Source organism: Heptranchias perlo, chromosome 21 (genome assembly GCF_035084215.1).
Source record: "Heptranchias perlo isolate sHepPer1 chromosome 21, sHepPer1.hap1, whole genome shotgun sequence".
NCBI classification, from domain to species: domain Eukaryota; kingdom Metazoa; phylum Chordata; class Chondrichthyes; order Hexanchiformes; family Hexanchidae; genus Heptranchias; species Heptranchias perlo.
In genome coordinates, this window is record NC_090345.1 from 30,023,371 (window position 1) to 30,042,189 (window position 18,819).

General features: G+C 39.4%; 1 long non-coding RNA gene across 1 annotated transcript in view; it reads right to left on the reverse strand.

Moving 5' to 3' along the window:
* Positions 1-17,940, reverse strand: part of LOC137340099 (uncharacterized) — a 32,868-nt gene extending 14,928 nt beyond the window's left edge. Inside the window, exon 1 of the long non-coding RNA XR_010966704.1 lies at positions 17,791-17,940. This is a non-coding gene — a long non-coding RNA (uncharacterized lncRNA). The remainder of the gene's footprint in view (positions 1-17,790) is intronic.
* Between the last annotated feature and the right edge of the window lie 879 nt (positions 17,941-18,819).

Below are 18,819 nucleotides of genomic sequence, written 5' to 3' on the forward strand. Positions count from 1 at the left end.
AAAATCCAGGCTACGCTGCCCTTTTGTTTACATTTACAGTTTGAAAGCAAATCACTGTTTGCATGTGGTTTGGTTATAGAGTTGCTGTAGGGGAATGAAATACAGAGAGGCCTGAATTCCTCAGTGCCCCAAACCGAGCGCAATTCGGTGGCACACTTTGGAATGGAGAGGGCCAAGGACTAAAGTAAATTTGTTCTTGGGCCTCCTCAGAATAATTTAGGCAAGCTGTGGGCACCAATCATATGGGTACCGATGGAGCTCGCCTTTCAAGGCCTTACCAATTCCGACCCGTGCCGAGGCTCAGAAATAAGTCGGGAGGGGAGGGAGGTGTGCAGTTGTTTTGTGGAGAGAGGGGGAGCACTCTTGCTTCTTCCGACTCCACTAAATGCAAAAGTTTTCAAGTTTTTTTGGGCCTTTTTTGAGCGGCCACCAGCGGTTTCTTTAAGGACCACTAGTCAGGCTGCCCAAGACTTGAAAATGCCACTTGGAATTTGTGCATCGCAAGCTCTGACTAAGCCAAACTAATTTACCGATACTGGCCAGAAATGAATGTGGGAGCCTTAATTCCACTTGAAATGAGCCCTGTGCTCATCTTAGGTGACTGCCAGGGCCGCTTAAAAGTGATGACATCAAGATGGGGCGACAAGTGGAAGAAGCACTCTCCACACACCCTCCCCCACCCCCAATTTCCTTCCTATAAAAATTAGGAAGGAAGAATAAATATTAAACTTCTAAAGTACCATGGAGATTGGTACTTATGATGCCAATTTAAGAAAAAGGGTGCATATGAACTAGTTACAATGAAAATTTTGGAAAAAGAACTGTGTTTGATCTGAGATGAAGTTTGAATCATGTATGCCCTTGTATCTTCATTCCTTTGACTTAATTCATATCTGATTCACTAAATATTTGATAGACAGGGAAAGGAAGTCAAGGTTGTTGCTGATACAGCACATTGGATTCCTGCAAAGTTTGCATCAGTTTTATCTGACTTATCAGAGATGCCATTTCATTAAAATAATTAACTGGCACCCGTAGCAAAAGCAAAAGAAGCTGTCACAATAAGCAAAATAAGTATTTCAATATTTATCTTATTGGGATGTTCTGTAGCATGTAATTTCTGGGTTCAATAAAAATTATAGTTTGATGGCACAGTTATTCTACAGGCATTAATTTTATACTAGTACCTGCTTAGAGTGAAGTGGAACTGCGAGCCTGGTGTTATACCCCAGGCTCCGCATCATTCTCTGACTAAGAGTAAGTGAACTTTGTGCATATACCTGGGAACATCTTAAAGTTCACTTTGCTCATTCCAGTTGCAGTGCACCTGATGTAAAGCTAAAGTGAGAATACTTTCTCAAGGGTTTTTACTTTGTCTGCTTAAATGTGATTTCAGCAACTTTGCACTGGAGTTCTAATACTCATTTTGTATTGATATGAAGTAGAAAGCACTTTGCACTGGTACAAAATGTGTTGTATAACTATCCTGTAAAAATACGAAAGAGGTTTTTTAAATTCAATTCTCATTGAAGCCATTGTACATTCTGGCTGCGTGTGCATGCGGTAGGAGTGCGTCCTTGATGTAACTGCTGTCGATGGGAGGAATGCAGGTGAAGGGGTTGAGGCAACATGTTGGGTTTTAGTTTCTGGGGATTAATTAGAATGGGATGGGGGAGGAGAATTTTAAATCACATGGTTTAGACAGATGGAAGCTCTGATCGTATCCAAAATGTTGTGTAATATTACATTTCAGAATTAATAGAAATGGAAAGAACTTCTTTGTTTGCTTTTAAACTACATTAAACTTCAGTAGCAAGCATCTCATTAATTCAATCATTTTGGCCCGGAAGTTTACAGGGATGCGGGGGTAGCAGGGGTGCATGTCAGTGGGAAACCCAGAAATACCGGAAAGGCGGTGTTAGAAATTTTAATCCGTTTCCCACCCAGCTGCCGGCCAGATTGAAGGCTGGCCAGCTGCCTGGCAGGCAAGCCTGTGGTACAAGGCAGCAGCCGGTCCCTGACAATCGAGAGGATGATGGGGGCAGCTCAGAGCCCAGCAACGAGGTGGGAGGGAGGGAGAGAGAGATCGGGGGGAGGGGGGAGAAAGAGATCATTTGATGGGGGGAGGGAGGGAGAGAGAGAGAGAGCGAACGAACGAGAGAGGGGAGGAGGAGGAGGAGGAGGTAAGAGATGGTGAGGGTCTGAAGATCACGTGGGGGGGTGTCTGAAGATGGCAGGGCTTCTGAAGATCGTTGGGGTCTGAAGATCATGGAGGGGTGGGGGGTTTGGCCGATCGCAAAGAGGGAGAGATCACGGCAGAAAGTTTGCTTAAGGGGCCAGAGGGAAGCACTTCTGCTCCTCCTGGCGCACAATTAGTGCTGGAAAAGCACCTACTTGCTGGATCTGGCAGCTCCCGCATCCCGAACAGGTGATAGCAAATCGGCAGCCCACCTCCCCAGAAATATCAGGCCAATATGTCAGTCCAAATTTTTGTTCCTTTAGCATAACCTCTGCATTGAATTATTGGGGTAAATCTTGACTTTGTGCGATAGTGTAAAACGGGTGATAGTGAGTCTACAGCCCATTTTACATCTCTCCCAATTTTTATTGAAATCAAGACGTAAAACAACTGGCAGTTCAGTATCACCTGTTTTACACTCGCACAAAGTCAAGATCTACCCATTGTCTCGGAATAGGTGAAAGTTTTTCAAGTTTATTTTAAACGTGTTCATGTAGCAGATTATTTCCGTCTTAATGTAGAAAAAAAATTCTGTTTCTCTTGTTATAAGGGATGGAGGGGGATTGCTGTGCAAACACAGCATGGATATTTTTCCTTGCTAAGTGAAGGTCAATTATTGGCAGAGGCATCTATAGCGATTATTGAACCAGGGAGCCTTTGATTCTCTCAATCATTTCAGTGCCCCTCAGGTCTTCTTCCAGAATTGCCTTCCATATACTTTCTGGACCTATGAACATCGATCTTGGTTCATTTCTTTTATCCATTTCCAATGACTAGCAGGTGGTAAGATACCCATTCTATTTGATTTTGCGAGAATGGTATTGGCCCTATGGTGCATTTTGAATTGCCTTTAAGGGGAAGCTAAATAAGAACATGAGCGAGAAAGGAATAGAAGGATATGCAGATAGAATAAGATGAAGTAGGGTGGGAGGAGGCTCGTCTGGAGCATAAACACCGGCACAGACCAGTTGGGCAGTATGGCCTGTTTCTGTGCTGTAAATTCTATGTATTAAGCATAAACTGGTGTTCAAAATGAATACAGCATAATTTCCAATCATTTTGCTTCTTTTCACTTTGAATGGTTACTCCTTTTAGTCTACAAGAAATTTTATTTGCATGACCTATCAGAATATATACACATATATATATAAATGGATAAAAAGTTTAAGAAGTCCTATGGAAATGAAAAGCAAATCAGCTTAGAAAGGGAGATGGATGAAGTTGAACATGGATTTTGTTGACTCAAAAATATTTGTGTTTATTAAGAGAGTGAGCAATATTAAGAAGTTTTTACTTTATCAGTGTTAGTAGTTGTTAGTGGTTAAAATGATGATAGTTAATGATTCTTACTGCTTACGGCATTCACCCCCATACCACCACTACATGCAGCCAAGAAATTCATAGCTCCATCTAGAAACAGCTTGGTCTAGAAATTTTGGGAGCCCTGCTATGCTGCCAAAAGTGCAATGGGACAGGACTCCTGCTCTTCCATCTGACCTAGCCTCGAGCTCATCCCAAATCCCAGGGATGGGGTCATTTAGATAACCCAGGAGGGTGCCCTTGTCATTCACCATTCACGTGTTACTGGGGCAATTGCCCAACAGAAGCCTCTTGCCATTCCATCGAAGGTGGGAGGGGCAAGGATGCCAGTCTGGTCTAAGTGGCTCATATAGAACAATGTTTGCTACTGGCTGCACCTTTAATGATGTGCTGCTTCCCTGACAGCAATCAATCTCTCTGAGATCAATTTCTGTTGGGGGACGGTGTTATGGGGTCCACTTACAGCTGTTGTATGGCAAGTGCACTTTCCTGGCGTGATCAACTTCCCACCAGACCTGTCTACAAATGTGACGTCAGAATGAAGAGGGACAGGCAGAAAGAACCACCCTTTGGAGATTAGGAAACTGATCAGAAAGGCAAAAAAACAGGTTCTGCCCCAAATTCCTCTCCTTCCCCACACAGATAACACTGATTCTGCACCCAAAATGAGTCAGAATTTCTAGCTTTCGCATGTAATAGAAAAAAAAATTATTTGTTTGAATTGTGCTTCCATTTGTATCTCAATTTTTGCACATCATTTAAAGGGGATACAATTGGAAGGCAAATTTGAAGGAACACAATCCAAGGTCATTAATTTACCTTTTTTCTTGTTTATTTACCCATTTATTATTCTTGATTTTTCTCCTCTTCCATCATTTTCCCTCAGTTATCCCTGGTCAGGGGACAGAAAGGCAATTTACTCACCACCCAAATGATTGCTGTTCCATAATTTCCTGTTAGGAGATGCATAAAAACAAATTGGGATGTCTCTCATGTTGATTTTTCCTTCCTCTCTCCCAATTGTTTGGCCTTTGTCCAGTGCTTCTTTATGCTGGCAAGCCTGAGATCACAAGCTCATAATATAGCAAAGCTGCGAACCTGCGTCCAATAACTCCACGTCAAATGCATTGGAGCCCTAATGCCCCGCATTCCATACTTTCTAACAGCACAGATTCTACTCCGTGAAGACATCTACCATTGACAGCAGTTAATTAAGATGTTTTGAATGAATGACAAAATAAGGGAAACCAACATTTTGAATAAATACTTTTCTTCATTTCAATGATTACATATTGAATTCTGAACTAAAGCTACAGATTGGATTTCTGTAAGTTTAATTTGTTTTCATGTATACATTTTTAAACATGACTGGTACATTTCCCCTTTTAATAGAACTTTGGGACCTAAAGCCTGTCTGGAATATTTCCCCAGCATTGTGATGATTTTCAGCATTAATTTAATATCCTGCTTTATGGAGATAATGGCTATCATGGGTCATTTTCCACAGAAGCATACTGATGGAACAGTTTTTATTGTTTTAGTCTAATGCTTTATTTGAGTTGTCACTCTGGGTTCACTGCCAAAGCCACAACAGCTCTCTTCCAATGATATAAATCATATTAAGTCAGCTTCACCAATTTAATATTAAGTTTGGTATCATCAGTGTAAATTAAGAACCTGACCATCAGAAAATAGATTGCTTATTGATGTAAAAAATTGTTAGAAGTAACAGATATTGAAGTTAAGCTATAGTTTCACAAAACTGGTTCTGAGTTGAAGAATACCTCCTCATCAGACTGCTATGAATTCCTTATACTTGCAATCAACAACCGACTCAAAACATTCAACATGCTCAAATGGCAAATTATGTACTCAAGACGCTCCAAATATGCCTCATCTGCTAGAAGCTACCCAAACACAAAGGATTGCCAATGCTACCAAACAACCCATTATACATCTGAGCTGCTAAGAATACAGCACCACAAATGAATAGGGATGAAACAAAAAGCCTGTCTCCTCCCTATCCAGGGCCACTTTGAAGAAAGAAAGACTTGCATTTATGTAGCACCTTTCACAACCTCGGGACGTCCCAAAGAGCTTCACAGCCAATTAAGTACTTTTGAATTGTAGTCATTGTTGTAATAGGAAACGCGGCAGCCAATTTGCACACAGCAAAGTCACACAAACAGCAATGAGATGTTTTAGTGATGTTGGTTGAGGGATAAATATTCCCATGCTCTTCTTTGAAATAGTGCCATGGGATCTTTTACGTGCACCTGAGAGGGCAGACGGGGCTTCGGTTTTATATCTCACCTGCACTGAAGTGTCAGCCTAGATTTTGTGCTCAAGTCCCTGGAGTGGGACTTGAACCCACAACCTTCTGGCTCAGAGGGGAGAGAATTACCACAGCTGACATCATAACTTACATAGCAAGCACTAGTGTCTCCACCACTCTGGAATTACACCTATTGGAAGGGATTGCAATCTGAATCTGGTGAGATGTATGTTTCTACCTCAAAACCCAAGCCTAACATTACAAATGGAGTCCTACAACCCTAAACAGATCCTACAGGTGCTTTGGAGGAGTCGAGGTATCCTTGAGATTTTCTAGACATGTATGAGGGTACAACCGCAATGTCTGAACCTCACAGGAGTTATTGTCAAATCAAATAAATGTGAGTGATCTTCCAGAATTCATGACAGAGCTCCCCTTGACTTAAGAACAAAGCAGCTATGCTGTTGTTGATGTATACCATAATGTGTCAACCAATGTTCCTAGCACAAGCAGACTGGGTAAAGTAAAAATGGCAGACAACCAAATATAAATGAGTGAGGTGTTCTCTTAGTTTGAACAAAGAATAATTCCTAAAAATATGGGCCCCCTTTCAGGACTAATGCAACTATCAAACTAAAATTTAAACCCTTATGACCAAACCAGTGACAATTGTAACAAAGCCCACCATGGCCTGATGAGAATCCCTAACACTTCCTTGCCACTCGAGACTAACAGTGACATACAACCATGCTACATTCCTTTATTATAATCCCAAGAAATGAGCAAAGGCACATAAGGAAAGAATAAAGAGTCATCTCACCTAACCAAATGCTTTGGAATGGATAAATTCTCCCACCTTAAACCTAAATAAACGATTGGCGAAGGGAAGCTAAAAGAGAGATTAGGAAGGTCCAAGAGGGATTATGAGAAAAGACTCGCAATCAACATAATGAAAAATACTATAGGCTTTTATAAGCACATAAGAAGTTGAAGAATAGTCAAATAGTGATGAGAACACTTAGAGGTGAAGAGCACTTGAGAGTGAAGGAATAGCAGAGATACTTAATTTTACAGAGGAAGGTGAAAGTGGGATTGCAGAAATGTCTGATGAGTATCTCAAGAGTCACAACTGGAGATCAATATTTAAAAACCAGTGCACTAAAAAAAGTAATGGAACAAAATGTAACAAGATAACCAAGCCCAGATGGTATGCAGCCCATACTGATAATTTGTCCATTGTTGTCAATGATGACAGCCTATTATTCATCTCTAATAATATAAGTTATGAGTTCTTGTATGACTGTAAAGTCCGATTTTCATGAGGAATGTTTTCCTACATACAGGACATCGGATGTCAGATTGACCTAAGGGCTGATCTTTTCTTGATTTCCTTTGGGCCCTCTTTTCTTCAGCTAACTGGATACAACTTGCTTCAAGCCATCATGTATTATCTTTTGCCACTTTTTTCCTATCACCAGCATCATGCGCCCATGTGTCTGTTGAGATGCCACTTTTTTTTTAGATTGGTCTTTATGCAATCCTTATATCTTTTGAACTGACCACACAAGAGTGTCTACCAAGCTTCAGCTCACCATAGAATATCTTTTTAGGTAGTTTAGTATCAGGCATTCAGACTGTGACCAGCCCACCTTAGCTGCACCTTTACTATCATTGTCTCAAGGCCTGGCGCATTTGCTCTTCTGCAGACTGCAATGTGAGTTTATGGGATTAAAGGGGCATCAAACTGGCAATAACACTTAATATCTACAAGACCAAAGTTATAACTTAGAACATCAGAAAACGCAATCACTTTTTCTAGGTTGCGTGAAAATTCGATGGTGGCAAGATTACGGACACTGAGGTCCTCAGAAGAGCAAATATGCCAGGCATTGAGATAATGACAGTAAAGGTGCCACCTCCTATGGGGTTAACTGTTTCCTGCTGAGACCTTTGTGCCAGTTCTTTCCCTTTTATTATGGGCTGACTTTCCTGAAACCAAAGTATAAGAAGTGAGAAGTTCCCATTGTCATGATGACATACAGGTATACTCAAGTGTCAGCATGCAAGACATAGTGGCTGTCACGACATATACATGCACCATCCATCTACATTAGGTGGTCGTAATCTTTTCGGCTGAATGCACGCAAAGTTGTGAGCAAAGGAACATTTGAGGTGAAGGATGGGAGTTGGGCATGCATGGTAAGCATTGAAAGTACTTTAAGACAGTGTGAGTGGGAGGTAAATGTAAGTGCCACACATACTTAGTGAACTGCATTAATGAAATGTAATGGTACTTTCTCCTATCTTAGATGACTTGATAAACCTCTTACTGTATTGCCTCTAGATATGCAGGATATTTTTCATTGCATTGGCACTGATGCTCACCTCCTCCTATTTCCCTGGGCTGCTCTTCTTGGCAGCCTTTTGCACTCACTACCAAAGGGGGCTCCTCCTTCTGCCTCACTTCCTCCCAAGAGAATTTCTATGGCCCTGTCAAAGAAATGAGTGTTGTCTGCCTTCTCCACTCCTTCCAGACACGGGTTGTGGGTAGAACTTGCTGTCTTCTAAATTTGACAAATCATGATGCTTGCACCTTTAAGCTGTTGCAGACAACCTCCCCTTGCTCACATAATTTAAATGAAGCTGACTCCAGAAATATGTGTAGGGTCAGCACACTAAGGGTTGGATAAGTGGGACCACTGTACCGCTGGTCATGCTTAGGCCCAAACAGAAAATGGAGGCTTGTATCTCATTGAGAGGATTGCTTCAAAGAGAAATTAACACTCGACACAAACTCTATGCAAGACATGCTAGGGCCAATTTTCTTGTGCTTTGTATCCAGGGCACACTTAATGCCTGGGTGCAAAGAACAGAAAGAAACCTATCACTGCTGGTCTCCATTCCCTTTATGTTGCCATGGGAATTCCAAAGCTTGCCGCTAAGGCTTGGTTGACATAACAATGAGGCAGTTGCCTCATTTTCCACTCCCCAATGCTGAAGGTAGTGGGCCTTGGGCCCTGTGCCTAACTCCTCTTCAATCAGAGGATCAGAAGCCGGTCAAGCAACAAAGACAACCAGACCCAGGGACTGGGATCAGCACCGGAGGCCATTTGGCTTCTGATTTTGGACCACAGCCAGAAGATGCCAATCCTGGCTGCCATTCGCACAGCTGCAACCTCTCAGGCCTGCAGCCGCAACTGATTTTCTTCCCTCCCATCCAGGGAAGAGATGATGTGAGGAGTACCGGCCTGAGTGTGAGGAACATCTGGCCCATGTAAATGCCCTGAATCCAGAAATACAGCAGGGTGCATATTATTCCAGGTGGAACAGATTTTACATAGAATTACATGGAATGTACAGCACAGAAACAGGCCATTCGGCCCAACAGGTCATGCCGGTGTATATGCTGCACACGAGCCTCCTCCCTCCCTACTTCATCTTGCCCTATCAGCATATCCTTCTATTCCTTTCTCCCTCATGTGTTTACCTAGCTTCCCTTTAAATGCATCTATTCTATTCGCCTCAATTACTCCTTGTGATAGCGTGTTCTACATTCCAACCATTCTCTGGGTGAAGAAGTTTCTCCTGAATTCGCTATTGGATTTATCCCTATTTTGGGTGTCTTCCATGTGCCTGTCATTGCCAGTTCGAGCCAGAATAAACAAATTGCCTACTACCAAGTATCTCTACAATCCCTATATATGTATATTATTCATATTTACCATATACCCAGACACATATAATCCTTGGGTGCCACATGCCATATACCAGTCTGTATACCTATGTAACACTCTTGAATAATCTACGCTGTAAATTGTTGAAACCAGATTGTATGGAAACTGGAGTTGTCAAAACCAGCATGCATGCTTCCCTCTCTTTGGCCCCAATATTTGTAGGGAGGTGGGGAGGGTGCGGGCAGGATGAAAAAGTGGAGGTCCTGCCGAACTTAACATTATAATTTTTCATGTTGGGGTAAGTATCATGACCTTTAAGTCTTCCCTGTATACACTATTCCCTAGCTGACAAAGCAGGTAAGTGACCTGATTGTGAGGCTCTATGTATATTGCTGTGTGACCCTTGCTCCAAGGTGTATGAAAGTTTACGATTTTTAATTTACAACGCTGACCTAAAATTGATCTATACTACTGGATAAGACTTACAACAGCTTGAACTGAGACACAACCCTTAGTGTGAGCTCAAATATGTAACATTACACGTGACTGGTATACAATGTACTCCTGATAATTCAATGTCATCTTTTGTGCTAGAAAATTGATTTATCCAATAATTTAAATTATGCAACACAAATAACAACAAAGTGTGAATTTAATGCTATAAACATTCAGATCATTTGAATTAAGCAACTTTGAATTAGAAGTAGACTTGCAAAATATGCATTATCAGGACATTCATTGACAAAAGAAATTAATCTCTTGAGCAGTTATCATCTCAAAGCAAGAAATTGATGCAGAATATTGTGAAATAGTAACTTGGCTATTGTATTTTTCCTCCTTTGTTGGGAACTGCCAGCTCTCTGTTCCCTGGCGATCTGGTCAGGATCAGTAATTCACATTGTGGGTGAAATTATTGCTGTCAATAATTTTAGCAAAAAGTCTGCACGAGTACAAAACAGGATTTTTTCATTCTGTTTCAATGCAACTTTTTCAGTAAATTTATCAAAAGGAGGAATTGTATCCATTTTTCAGAAACCATAAGCATGGAATAGTTTATAGAGGTGCCAGGCTCTGTTCATTTGTAAACGATCAACATCTTGGCTTGCTGATCACATCTGAACTATGTTACAGTAAATAGACAGTGAGCATGTCTGGAAAAGCTGATAGAAGAGGGGAAATCCTCAAGTAGGCTAAAGCCTATCTGTCTTCCTTGGAAACTTCAGTGTTTTACAAAGCATGCCTCTGCCCCCTGATGGAATATTCTAGCCAGTTTGACAGACTGCAGTGAAAGTTGCTCCTGGACTCGGTACTGTCCGAGCTCATTTGTACCAATGAACTGGATGAGGAGGGCTTACTTTATGCTCAAGTTCACCCTTCACAACACTGGGAGATGTGGTTATGCTATGTATGTAATATCATGATTGGATCAGTACCACAAGACCTGCTAGAACTTAAGCCAATCCTCCATATGTATTCCAGGATCACAAAGTTGCACCTCAACATTCTATTTCAATTCAAAGGCTACACAAAACACTGGTATGAAGCTTCACACATTGTTCCTTACTATTGAACTTTCTCCCAGACTGTGCTATTATCATCAACTTTATTCCTCGTATTGTTATATTTTTTGTGTTTTTTACACTCGGAATTTTCCTTGGGTTCAACATCACAGACCACTCCCATAAGTGAGCCTTCACTCCCTACAAATCAGTGTGCCCTTTACTTACCCAACATCTAAATAATTGTAACAAGCCCAGGTGTCGAACAGACAAACCGTGGCAATGTATTTCAGCTTGCTGGATTTGTTGCATGTGACCAAGTGGTTTTCTCAACTTTAGAAGGATGAAACAATACACACTCTATTAGACAGTGGTGTAGGCTAAACAGGTTTATTGAACAGGAAACAAATAAATTAACAGAAATCAAGAGAAAACAAAAGATTTACAGTAACTATGTACTTAGCTATTCTCCTCAGGACATAGAAATATCTAACGCTCAGTGTAAAACTAGACGTGGAATCACAATCCCCAGTTTGTCTTGCGTGGCAGTTTGCTGCTGACCTACCATGAAGTTTCTGGCCTGCTCCTGATGGCTTCAGAATGACGCTGAACAATGAGGAGGTCACCCTGAGATATATTTTCAGAATCTTTTGAAGATAATCTTAATCAAAGGAAATTATCTCAGAAAAAGATGAAGAAGTCATGTGTTGCTGTGTGTGGCTGCTTTATACAAATCAAATTGTTTTGTTGGGGGTTTTTGTTCCCACTAATTTGCTATTGGCGGTTGGAGCTTACAAACAGCAGGTCCTGACATGTTCTGTGAATGACCAATGCCCTTATCAGTCAAAAGAAAATACTAAAGTTGTACATGCAGGTGTGAACTTAGAGGTGTAGCCTGCTAGCTCGAGTCTTCTCAGCTGGGAGTGATGGGCCTGGGGATTTGAGTGAATTCCAGCTGAAATGTTTCACATAGGCTCAGAACTTTGACAAGAAACGTTACAGATATTTTAACCATAGAAAATACAATTGTATAGGTAGTCTTTTTCTTGCAAATTTTGTTCATGTCATTATTATGTGACAGACCTTATTTGTATAAGTGCTCAACTTAGTGAAGAAAGCAAGATGGAGACTGAGAGGATAGTCAAAAAGCATTTGCCACAATTTCATTGGCTCACTATTTCTTTCTTTTATTGGTAGCTTTCACTGACTGTTTATGTTGATTTATTGGGGGTGATTTTAAACCCCAAGAACGGGTGGGTTGGGGCAGGTGGGAGTTGAAAATTGTTGTTTTTTGGGTCGTGACCGCAACCCGGCTTTATTTCCGGGTTTAACGTCGGTGCGTAAAAGTACAGGCTTCCCACTGGGAATGCAAAGTCTGAACATTTTGCAGTTGCGACCCAAAAAAACAACTATTTTCAACTCCCACCCGCCCCCAACCCACCCATTCTTGGGGTTTAAAATTACCCCCAATGTTTCCTAAGCAGTTTCACATTGGAGGTTTATCTATGCACTTTCTTTACATTTGATTTGTGTGTTTTGTAGCTTTTTAGTTGTACAGAATTTGAGCCAATCTCTTGCAAAGGTGACATAAAAATTTGTATGAATGAAAGTGTAACACTGGAGATATGATGGCAAAATATAATGCCTCACGTGTGACAGAGATGCACAGAATAAGCAATGTTTTTAATGTATATAGTTGATATCGATAATTTGTTGGACTACACATATTTTTATGAAATTTTAGTGCCTATATTTTTCAAAATATTTCAATTGTATTTTTTTCACAAATGGACTTTGGACATGGAAACAATGCAAACTATCATTGTTTTTTTCTGAAAAATATTGTTATGCTATCATGGACTGGATAACGGTAGTCTTTTGGAATCTATCAGATCATGCTGGTCCAAATCAAAACTTCTAACAACATATATGTGACAAGAAATAAATTTATGTTGTCTGAGCTTTAATTATATTTGGAAATGTGGTTTAATGTTATTGAAATTTGCTCGTAAGACGTCTTTTACAATCCAAATGCAAATGAATTAAGGTAATTAGAACATGCATATTTATGGACATATATTGTGCATTTATTATTTATGAACAAACTGCTTTAGAAAGAAAATGCCAGAATGGTAACTCTAGATTATGAAACGGCATGTAAGTTGTTAAGACAAAAAAAAGTTTTTGCAAACCTTTGTGTAAATGATATTGGCACAAGCTATTGTAAAATTCACAGAACACATTCATGTAATTACTTGAAGTCGCTACTTCCAAAATTATCCCATTGTCTTTAACATCTTGACTTGCAGGATGGAGAGTTTAGAAAATGAAGCCCAAAGATGGCTATTTATTTATAACTTTAATATAATTCATTGATAATTTTAATTTACTTTGTCATCAAACATTTGGAATTAAGAATGAAATGTGTCTGTATATTGCACTTGATAAGATTTTGAGGTTGGAATTGTTGTGTGGAGATAGTATGGCACTTCAGAATTATTAGAAAATTGTTGCATTTTATGCTAGTGTTTGACATGTACAGTACTTACATATTGTTAACTGAACGCTAGACGGCCCCTGATGGGAGTCAGCACATTGGAGCAATTACACTTCTCTTGTATTCCTTTGTTGTTCTGTGATGGGAACACTCTAGCGGGTTTGGAATAAAAGTAGTTAGTTATTTCCACAGCAATTAGAGTGTTTCTTCGGATATAACAAATCCGATCAATAAAGGACAAATTAAGTTTGAGGCCTGAAATATACAGTAGCAGGCAAGATACAGGTAGTAACAACAATGGTAAGCAACATCAATACTCAATGGCAGAAACATGATAGTTGCCTATCATTTATATGATTAGTGCAGATCGGGGAGTGGAGAAGAAAAGAAAGATGGGAATGAAGTACAGAACACAAATTGTCTCCTTATTAGAGTTTGCCTTGAAATGTGAAATGTCAAATTCGCTTTTGTAATATGGCTTTCGATGACTATGACTGATCATCGTGTTCACTTTTAATGAGAATTTGAGGCCAATCTAGTAAGAATGATGAATATTTTGTGCAGGTGGAGAAGGGACTGGGCTATATGAGTACAATGATCTCCAGCGAACACAGTGACTTGTCAGACTTTATGAACGCAGTGCAAAATGCTGCAGAAGATGTTAGAAGGCCATTAATTAACAGCTCTGAGTGCTGTGATACTACCCCCACTTTTCAAGGTGATAAATTGAATAGTTCAATAACTAGTTGCTTAGGCATTGCTGATGTAGCAAAATACCAATTTAGGGACCTATTAAAGTTGGATTATTTTAAATAAATTGTACAATTAAACTAGCCTCTTCACAAAATAAAAATCTGTCTAACTAAAACCTGAAACAAAAAGAGAAAAAGCTGGAAACATACAACAGGCCAGTCAGCATCTGTGTGGAGAATAGATAGTCAATGTTTAGGGCTCATGCCCTTCATTGACTATCTGTTCTTTCCACAGATGTTGACTGACCTACTGTATTTGCAGATTTTTCTCTTTATGTCACAAATTTCCAACACTTGGCAATAATTTGCTTTTTATTTGTATTAATTAAAAACCTTGTGCCTTAATATTAACACTGTTTTAAGATAGCAGCAAAGGGATGTCATATGAAAGCACAAAGCTTTCGCTAATTCTGATAACGAAAATTACACAAACACTTGTTTTTGTTTCTTGATCTGTGAAGCTTCCAGTGAAAAGAAAAAATATGTTTAATTAATTTTCCATTAAGAAAATTAATGGTTCTTCAAATAGTCCAGCGCAATGTTGTTTGGATTAACCACACAATACCCAATTTATATTTTTTGCTAATATTAGCCAGTGGAGGTAAATGTATTCCAGTTTGGCCCCGAATGTCTGACATTATCTGAATCCATCTAAGTCTCCAGATTCAGGTCATTAACATTGCCCTGACATTTCCCAAGCACAGGCCCACTCCTCATAGGGGCCAGTACCCAGATTCCTGGTCAGAAATCCAATTGCTGCTGCAGGCCTCTCATGTCTGCAGCAGCTGTAATGGTCGATAGCTCTAGGGCCTTCTGGCTGTCATCCAAAATAAGCAAGCAACCTTGCTTGTGTACCAAACTTGGACCCTCTGTGGGTCAGTAGAATAGCTTGGCCATTTAGATCTTTTAACATAATCAAAACATTACTATTAGATGTTACAATGGCAACAATGAAACCACACAGACAAAGGGTTTCCTGAACTTTACATGTCTCTGGCTTGCTCTGAGGTGCAAATAAAATAGAGATATTGTAATGTAAATTTTATCCAAATTGCAGAAAAAAAAGCTAGCAATACCGTAATCCTGTGCCTGTATTGTGCTCGGCAATACAGAAACCGAGAGATAACCTAACATGGATAGAACACCTTACTTTTGCCACAGCATCTTATTAGGTTGTTAGTCATTTCATTTGAGAGGGCCAGCAGTTCACTTTTTCTCTTGCTTATGGTAAATCCAAACAACTGCAGCGCCTCATCCATTGTTATATTCAGGAAGCTTATCCCATGTTAAAGGAACACTACAACATCTGTGATTTCTAGATATGGCACTTATTCTTTTCCTACCTTCACTCCATGTTCTCCATCACATTTATCATGATGTAGGTCATGAAGTTGGTTGGGAACATAACACATTACTATTGATTTCAATCTTAATGTTGAACCTCTCACTTAACTTTCATATGTTCTACAACTAAATGCACCTATTTACAATTGCTTCAAAATCCTTGGGGTAGATTTTAGTCCCCAGTGAGTTTCAGGCGATCGGGGGGCCTGGGGGTTGAGGTGCAAAAGACACTCACAGGTCTAAGTTTGAGATCTGGGTTATCTTAACTGCCTGGCAGCTGGCCAGTGGGCAGGAGCGGAAGTTCAGGCAGCCAGAGACCACAGGCCAGCACCAAAGGAGTTCTCGTAAGCAGGTAAATTGCAGGGAGGGTGCTTCTGGAGCATCTCGCAGGAGGGAAGGGGGGAGTAGTCCGGACTAGGAGAGTCCACAACTTTACATGTGGGCCCAAAGGAGCATGCCTTCTTCTCCTGGCCTCACAAAGGAAAGATAAGCCACTTATAACAACAACAACAACATTTATATAGTGCCTTCAACATGCCTTTTTGCATTCGTTTCTCCTTTCCCAGAATCTGTTCTGGTCAGGAAAAAAATTAAAGTAAAAACAAATATATTAATGGATTATAGCCTGAAAATTATAATGAGCAATGCTGTGGCATGAAGACTTAACACACTCATTTTAAATTAAGCTCAATAGAGCTGTTTATCCATTTATTTTAAATGGTTAATGCCTCCAATAGAATGGAGAAGAAAGGAATTTGATTTGAATGCATTAAACTTTCATACAATAACATCACTCAGCTATTTACGAGCTTATAACATGATTCACCAAGAAATGTGAGTTGTTTTTCTATTTATTGAAATTAAAATCATATTTCATAGCAGACCACAACTTATCATCTTTGAATGATAGCATATTATTGTGTCATTTTATAGGATGCCAAGTTTTTTTTTAGTATTTTCCATCTGCTCCTTTCAGGTTTATAACCTGACTCATCCAGCTACATGTGACAGACTTGTATTTCATTCATTGTCAATGCAATGTGTGTACCAGGTTTTTTTTTGCTGTAGTTTATAATGACATGGGTGTTATCTGCCGCAGTATTGTCAAATTTGAAATATCTGTGATGACAATACTGTACCTTTATACCTCTGTGGAATGGTCATCGTACCTATTAAATCTGCTGAATTTACTTAAAAGAAATAGAATTTAGAATTGAATGAGCAGCATTCTTATTCTTGTAAAATGTCAGCATGCTGAAATACAGAGCTTTCAATAATCCTGACCTTTATCCTCAAGAAAAACTGTCTTGAAGTAAAATATCTGACCCTCTGATATAAAGTTTTATTATCGTTTGCTTAATTTGCAAAACGATGAAAAAATTGTTCGTGGTCTCCAGTTTGCTTGTACTGTCATTCTGCCTTATAACATGTATCATCTTCTCAAGCAAACTCTTAACTACAAAACTTTTAAAAAGTGAAACATTTTACAGCCAACAGCAACTCTTATTTGCTTTTTAAAGTAAATTCATGGGTTTGTTGCTTCATGTTCAGACTAGTGCGTGAACTGATCATCATTTTACGTCTCTTGTCTTCCCTGTCAAGGTCCACTTTCCAGGAGTTTGCAGAAAAATATGGAAGAGATCATCGATTAAGATTGGTGCAAAAGAGGAAAGATCAAGAACGCTTCTTCAATCAATTCATAAATATTATCAAAAAGAGGGACAAAGAAAACAGAATTCGACTGAGGAAGATCAGATAAAACACCATTAAAGCTTCATTTAACAAACTGAACTACTGTGACAGATACGATGACTAAGAAATTTAGACAATCATATCTGTGTGGTGTTTGGATAATTACATCATAAAAGCATTTCCATTAGAAGATAATATTTTTTAATTTAATGTTGCAGGTAATACCAGTTCACACATCCCCAACATAAACATTTACTTCGTTGATCCTCGATTTTTTTTAATCGTGTATTGACATTATTTAAAGCACAAACTATCACATTCTTACTTGTCATATAAGCAAAGTTACAATAAGTTTAGAGTAAATCATTTCATCTCTCTGTATACTCATCAATTGTTAACAATCAGTACACTGTAACAGTGCATAACCTCCATGATAATGAAAATGTCCTCTTTAAAGCTGGAAGAAAATTTAATTAGTTAAAAATTCAACCTACTGACCTTGAAATGACACCGTGGAATACTAATGAACAAAGTTAGTATACCAGTACATTTGTCTGAAATTCCCCTCTCTGCGCTATTTTAATGGAGAAAATGGCACAGAAATTGCACACCTCGGGACACCGTTCCATAATGGCATCCTCTCTCTCCATCGGTGAATCGATGGAGTAAGTTCAGGAATGCACACATGTGCACTAAAACCCAGAACTCGTGAACTTGCTCCCATTGGTATGCCAGCAGTTTCATAGCTGTGAATTAAAGGGGCATGCTACGTTACAATCACTCAAATCAATGAACGTTCGTAAACTTACCCATCTGCCCAGCTGGAACAAAAATACTTACACCACCAAAAGGTACGTTGAAAAATACCAGCTCTAAACTACTTTATAAAAGCGCGATGACTCTTAATTACTGCGATAAAACTAAAAATTAAATTTTAAGAATGTGGAATGTCATATTATTCTTATTTTATTATTTTTTGATCATCATTTAAAAAAATAATAATTTTTTTTACTTTTAACTTCTGTCTGTTTCATTAAATTAAATCATTTGCTTGACTTTTTATAAGATATGTTCATTTTTTATTTATACTGTCATACAGAAGTTTACTTTAAATGAACGATTTCAACCTGCCTGCTTGTGGGCGTGACTTCTCTTCCTGACAGATTCTGTGGGCATGGCTTCCATTCCCATAGTCTGTCCGATGCGAATGAGAACCTGATTTCAGAGCGCACAAGTTGAAAAGAATTCAAAATGGAGCAAGTGGACGTTGCGGGCCGCAAAGTAAGTATTTTTGTACTTTTTATCCGCAGGATGGGCGGACGGCCTTGCCATGCCGGTCGGCGCAAGTTCTGGCCCATTAACATAATTGTTACCACACTAAAATAGCCGAGATTGCAATTTAAGATGAGCACATTTGAGCATTTGGATGTTAGTATCCCATGGCATCATTTCAAGGCCATTGTTTTTAACTAGTGTTTTTTATTTTTTAAAAAGCTAGTTCTAAAAGGCATTTCTGGGCCATTCAGT